Raw genomic sequence first — 6,020 nt, forward strand, 5'->3', positions numbered from 1 at the left:
CTGAGACTGGCCAGGAAAGGCAGCGAACAGCAAAGCAAACAGGGTCCAGGGGACACTACTGAAACTTTTGGGAGAAGGGATCTGGGCATGAAGTAGGCATTTGATTAGGTGGTGCCATAGCACCCGAATTAATCGTATCTTTCCTTATCTCTGAGTATATGACAACCTTGCTGGAGCCTGCAGAACACCTCTTAGAATTCTCAGATCAGGAGGGTATTTGGGGGAAGAAGGTGTGTGTGTGTGTGTGCTTTTCTGGTGGAAGATGTAGTGATAACTCATCATAAAAACATGAGATTCACCCCATAACACTGCTTGCATATGGTAGGCTAGATGCTGCCTGCCTTGTATGAGAGTCTAAACCAAATTTTTTAAATGAAACCTCAAATCAAGACAATTTAATCAAAACTGGTATATCAGAGATGTTGGCCATACCTTAAGAGGAACAAGGAAAAGGCAAATGATTTTCAACTCTAGAATTCAAGGGAGGGGAAAAAGAAGGTTACCAATCGTAGAAACCTCATTCCGATATGTAATTAGATTGTCCTGTCCCTGAGAAAAACTGTTGATCTCCGTGAGCTGTTTTTATAAGTAACTACATTGTAAAAGTGGAGTCTGCCACTTGGAGAGACTAAATACTGAGTTGAAATGTACGGGCTCCCCTGATCTGCACACATTGAGCTTGTGGGGGTCTGAGATGACCAAATAGAAGGAAACACTGATAAAAAGTCAGCCCAGACCTGAGCTTTGCTAGACTCTTCCAGAGCCACACACACACAAAAAAAAGCTACAGGGATTAGACCTCTTCTAGAACAGGAGAGGTAGGGGTTCTCAAGGAGAGTGCTAAGGTTATATCAGACTGAAAGATTTGGCAGAGATTTGCCTGTGGACAGTGGAATACCAGAAGAAAGAGAGGAAACATATCAGCAGACAAAGCATCTATGAAGAAAATCCTGTCTATAAAGGCTTTAATTGGTAAGAGCTTTTCTCTCTCAGACCCAGAAAATTCATATTAGCCAGACCTTCAAACTTCAGAGCTTCTGGAGAGAAGTGGACAGAAAGTTGTTGGCTGCTTTGGCTAGATTTTTACATAGGACTACTTTGGGTTATTGGCAGAGAGAAAAGTACCCACTATTCAGGAAGCAATGCAGAGGACCCCATGCATAAAAAATGGTTAGACTGAACTTGTTAATTCTACGATGCAGGTTAGGAAAAGTCACTCCTTGAGAGCAAAGGTTTCAGTTTTTGGTGAAGAAAGGGGACTTACTTTCAGTACCACACTCAGTCTCCATTGGGGAAATCACGTGTGTTTTCTAAATTTAGATTCATTTAAATGGATGCAGCAAATCAAAACTTAATATTGTCTACATCTATAGCACTGTGCAGAATTATCAATTGAGAGGTCCTAGTTTTTTCTTCATGCTATCGTTTTTATTTACTTATTTTTAATCTAAGAAATGAAGGAACTGACAGATGATATTTAAGGGTGTCTGCAATTCAAAACCCTAGATAGCTGTATCATCCCCCTCCCCGAAAAAGAAACCTACAAATATAAGTGAGCTTCAATACATATGTTTTGTGAAAATTGGATCAGTGAGCACAGTGTGGAGATGTGAATTGCTTTGATAAAGATAATGGCCATCACCTCCAGCAGAAGAAATGGGCATCATATGGAAGAGGAAGAAAAAGAGAAGCAATGAACAAGTTCTCTGGGGAATTACGAGGTTTGCTTCTCCCATCACTGTAGAAATGTTCCAAGGACTGTAAAAATCCAAAGATAAGAATAAAATTTTGCTTTCTTAGTCGTTTTGATTGGATAGAAGCCAAGTTTGAATTGAGAAACAAAATATTTCCATGTACAGAGAGCAGCCTCCTGAGAGAAAAGAAAGGATGGGCTTGGATGCCAGCATCTCGATTTTGGATTCCTACTTACTCTAAAACAATCTTTTGCATACAGAGAAGTTGTCAGCTGGGTTTCCCCAAAAGCAGACCCTAAGACAATGGCTCGGGGCCTTAGTGGGTTGTGGGTTGCAAGTTAAGGCTCTTGAAATGAGATCATCCTGGATGAGGCTGGGCCCAAAATCCAACAACATCCCTAAAAGGGGGAGATGGGGGAGACAGAACATTTCCTCCAGAAGAGAAGGTAATGTGATGATGGAGGCAAAGATCAGAAGTGTTCTGCCATGAACCACATAATACCTGGAGGCCCCGGGACATCTGGGTGGCTTAGTGGGTTAAACGCCCAGCTCTTGATTTTGGCTCAGGTCATGGTCTCATGGTTCATAAGATTGAGCCCTGCGTCAGGCTCCAGGCTGACAAAACAGAGCCTGCTTGGGATTCTCTCTCCTCCCCCTCCTCCTCGTCCCCCTCCTCCTCGTCCCCCTCCTCCTCATCCCCCTCTTCCTCCGCCTCCATCTTCTCTCTCTCTCTCTCTAAATAAACAAACAAACTTAAAAAAATACCCAGAGGCCCCAGACACTGAAGAGGTAAGCAAGGCTCCCCTGAACTGAAGCCCCCCGTAAAACCATCAGAGGCAGCGTGGCCCTATCAACAACTTCATTTCACATTTCTGACCTCCAGAACTATGGGAGAATAAATTTCTCTTGGGGTCATCTTTATGGCAGCTGCAGAAAACTAGGGTGAGGTCCAAGTAGTTTACTTGGGAGGCAAAAGAAAATAGGGATGGGAAACTGGGAGACAGAAAAGAGAGAAGTTATCCAAAAAAAAAAAAAAAAAAAAGGCTATTTTTTTAAAGCTTGTTTATTTATTTTTGAGAGAGACAACACAAGAGCATGAGCAGGGGAGGGGCACAGAGAGAGGGAGAGAGAGAGAATCCCAAGCAGGCTCCACGCCACCAGCATGGAGTCCGACATGGGGCTCAGACTCACAAACTGTGAGATCATGACCTGAGCCGAAATCAAGAGTCCGGCACTTAACCGACTGAGCAACCAAGTCACCCCCCTCCCCGCCCCCACTGGCTATTTAGGTAGGAGTGTGAACAACTGGAGCTTAATATTGTCAGGAAAGCCCGAGAGCCCACATGAAACAAGCCTCAGGGCTCGTGGATCTGGGGAGAAGGGGGTAGGGTCATTGCACGTCTATTCCGGTCAGCCATTGACTGAAGCGCTGATGCTATCAGCTGGAATCTGGCCGCTGCGGTCAGATCCTAACTAGACTAGCCTGGGTGAGGTCCGGTGAGACCGGGCACAGATCAAGAATGGAAAATGAGAAAGTGTCCTGACATTTTTATTACGCTCACACCTCCCTGGAGAGAACACAGCGAGCCATTCGGGGCCACTCAGGGGAAGCAGCCAGGCAGCTTCCGAGGCAGAAGGAGCAAGTGGACAGCCACCTTTATTGTGGTTTCCAAGGGAGGCGATGGACGAGGCAGGGTAACGAGTTCAGGACAGGCTGTCTCTAGCTGTCTGCTCCCCTGACGTGATGAAGGCAGGCGGATAGTGGCACAGAGCGTGAGAGCCCGACAGAAGAGGTGGTCGGGAGTGTGGGCTTAATCGGCTGGTCCAGAAAGAGAACTGACTGACTTTCAACCAGGGCCTCCAAAGTGGGTTACGATAACATTAAAAAAAACAAAAACAAAAAACAATATTACACATAAGGACTAAGAAGTATGGATAAGACCACTAGAAGAGAATCCCATTTTAACATACTGTGGTGAAAATAAGATCCAAATTTCCATGATAACTTACAAAGCCCCAGAAAGCACTTGTAGTCATTCATTAAAAGTCCCCTTAAGTGGGAATTTGAGAAATTACTAAATATCATTCCTCTTTTTCTTTTGTCCCTTATCAAATTTTGAAAGACATCTTTATTCATGGATTCATTTCTTCAGTCCACAAATGTTTATTTTTTTAATGCTTATTTATTTTTGAGAGAGGGGGAGAGACGGAGAGAGAGTGGGGGAGGGATAGAGAGAGAGGGAGACACAGAATCCAAAGCAGGGTCCAGGCTCCAAGCTGTCAGCACAGAGCCCGACACAGGGCTCGAGCTCACAGAGGGTGAGATCATGACCTGAGCCGAAGTCAGACTCTTAACTGACTGAGCCACCCACGCACCCCAAGCCCGATGTGCGGCTCGAACTCACAAACCACAAGATCATGTCCCGAGCTGAAGTCGGATGCTTAACTGACTGAGCCCCCCAGGCGCCCCCCGGTCTACAAATGTTTAATGAGTGCTTACTCTGTGCCAGGGCCCGGATGCCGAGGAGGCCGTGGACACAACAGACAGAACACGGTTTCCTCAGAGCACTTGAAGACTTCACAATTCGGGTGAGTGAGACACGACGACAGGCAAATAAGGAACCATAGACAGTGCGGCAGACGATAATTCTTTGGTGATTTAAAGCTCTTCCCATCTGGTGTAACAATAACCGCACATTAAACGATATGAAAAAGCCTATTTCAACACCAAATCGCAACGTCAGAACCTCTACGACGTTTTCTCAGTCACTCGAGGTTGTGTAAGCCCCACCTGACACCTGTCTGCAGCACAAGGCTGCATTCTACTTGCTTGTACGAACACCGTGTCTTAGAAAAGGACATGTAGCTTTAAACCCAGAGAGTAGAGGTAACAGATCCTCTTTGAAATGGTTGCTAAGGGACCATTCTATATAAATTAATTAGTAAACATCAACTCTGGTTTCAAAGGGCAAAGAAGGTCTCTCACTGGAGAAGGGAAAATTACTCCCCGGTGATTGGAAAAAGGCCATCATACGGTTTTTCCATGCACACCCCTACCATTACACTACTGCATCATTTCTTTTCATTCTTTTTGTTTGGAGCCTCTCTCCTCCCCCTCATCCTTTACTGTTTGCCATAGTTTTATTTATTCCTTCTGAGGCTTTTGTTTTGTTTTTGTTTTGCCGAGGAGAGCAAGGGGAATATCTAGGTAATACAGAAGGGTGAACAAGTCTTTCTACATTCTGAGCAGAAGACAGACGTGCCTCTCCTGCCAGAGGACCAACAGGGCTGAAGAGACATCGTGTGTAAGGGTCTCTGCCACTGGCTTCAAAGTGCCTGAAAATGTTACTGGAGTGACAAACCAGCCCAGGACGTTTTCATCAGACGCACAAAGATTAAGGATGATTTCTGCAAAAACCACTGTGGAAAATAAGGGTTAGTTTAGGGAGCTGAGAATATCAGTTTATGTATTTTTTAAGTATCGATAAAAATTGTTTCGACTTTATAAAGAGTTTAAAATGATGCTTCAATATCTTCGTAATTTTTTTTTCATAAAAAACATAATTTAGAAGAAAATCAGAGGAAACTTCGACCCAGATAACTCATAGGAAGTCTAGTTGTTGGGGGCAGAAAGACCAGGATAACATAATTGTTCATCTGATGACAGGTTAATTGAATTTCATGAATAATTATGAGAAAGAAAAAAAAAAGCGTCTAGTATTTCAGCCTTGTAAACACTGCAGGCATTAAAATAAGAGCTAGGGAAAGGTAGAAAAAAAAAAAACGTAAAGCTAATTTGTGTTCCCTTCAGAATGTATTTTCTAATGCCGCCACACTTCTGAATGATAAGAAATGATTGTATTTCTAAAAGTTAATACTGGAAAGGCATTTTTACTCTACGTGTATTTTTGACATAAACTAACTCAAAAATAAAATATGGCTAGCAGGAGCAGTCCTTTGCTAATTAAACATCAGGAAGATGTGGGTTTTTTTCCCCCCTTCGTTAAAGCTAATTCTCAATGAGAAGAAAGAGAGAGGGAAGATTTCCTAATATGTCAAGTGAAATTCAAGCTATTCAGTTTTTTCAGAAGGCAAGACTCACAAACTCCAAATTCAAGTCAGCTGTGAACTTAAGATCTTTATTTTATTTATTTATTTATTTATTTATTTATTTATTTATTTATTTATTTTTTACAAAGGATGGGCACACATCATCTTCCTGTCCTCTCTCCTGCTGTCTACAGAATTCGCCCTCACTTTGCTTACGTAGTCCTCGGTAATTTGGTAAAGAGGTAGTCCGATGGGATTCCAAAGGCAATGCAATGG

The sequence above is a fragment of the Panthera tigris genome, chromosome B2, assembly GCF_018350195.1.
Source record: "Panthera tigris isolate Pti1 chromosome B2, P.tigris_Pti1_mat1.1, whole genome shotgun sequence".
Classification (NCBI taxonomy): domain Eukaryota; kingdom Metazoa; phylum Chordata; class Mammalia; order Carnivora; family Felidae; genus Panthera; species Panthera tigris.